This window comes from Myotis brandtii, unplaced genomic scaffold (assembly GCF_000412655.1).
Source record: "Myotis brandtii unplaced genomic scaffold, ASM41265v1 scaffold825, whole genome shotgun sequence".
Lineage (NCBI taxonomy): Eukaryota > Metazoa > Chordata > Mammalia > Chiroptera > Vespertilionidae > Myotis > Myotis brandtii.
This window is the reverse complement of record NW_005371349.1, coordinates 938,078-939,123: the sequence shown is the minus strand read 5'-3', so window position 1 is coordinate 939,123 and position 1,046 is coordinate 938,078.

Genomic DNA, 1,046 nt, shown 5'->3' with positions numbered 1-1,046 from the left:
GCAAAGAAAAAAGTGCTTCGGGGGCCCAGATCTGCTTTCACAGAGCGGCCAAAAAGCTGAGTGCGGAGCTGAGAAGCAGGAAATTAATACACAGCACCCTTCCCCACCTCCAAGTTCCTGAGCAGTTGGAAGTAGACACTTTTGGGGAAAGCATGCTTATCATTTCATTGGTTTAAAATTTTTCTAGCAAACAATGAAATCTTCATTTTTTATAACCTCTATAGCTTGCACCCCAGGGCAGGCCAGCAGGGACTGCTATATGTGAGACTGCGTGGAGAGGTACTTCTCTTGCTTTAAGCATATTTACAATGCACATATTCAAGCATCATTCTATAAACGGACTGAAAGTGGAGCAACATTAAGAAGTATAGTGTAATTTTCTGACTTAATTTGAGATGGTGTTAAACTCAGAAATGAAATAAAGAAGAGGTTTCAAAAAATATTACTTATAACCCCTATGCTTGTAGTTGACATTTTAATATAGTGATACTAAAGCAGTTTTTATAGTGGTTAAAACTGTCTACTGAAGCTGATTCATTTTGAGAAAATAGTGCTAAATCCAGTCAGTACTTGCTGAATACGCCTAAATTAAATAGATAGATAGCTGAGAAGCTGTATTTATCAGGGATCTCTGGGTCCAGAGTTGAACCCCATATCAGGTTTTCTACTTACCTCGTTTCCATTGCTACTGAAACAGACACCAATCAAAGCAATGCTGTTCTCTCCAGCAGGAGCTGCTGGGAGAGCAGGAGCTGCTGGGGGTGGTAACGGGAGGATTGCATGTGCATGGACAGAGGAATGTATGAATAGAATATGACATTAACACCGCAGTATACTGTGGAGCTATTAGAAATCATAGATTAAATATATCGATTGGGAAGGGGTGAGGAAAGAGATTCCCACCCGCCCCCACCCCCCACATGAGTAAAGCAAGATGCAAAAATGTTTATAACATGATCCCAGTTTTACAAAACAATCCTATATAATAAAAGGCTAATATGCAAATTGTCCCCTCAGGAATTCAATAGACCTGCTATGACATGCGC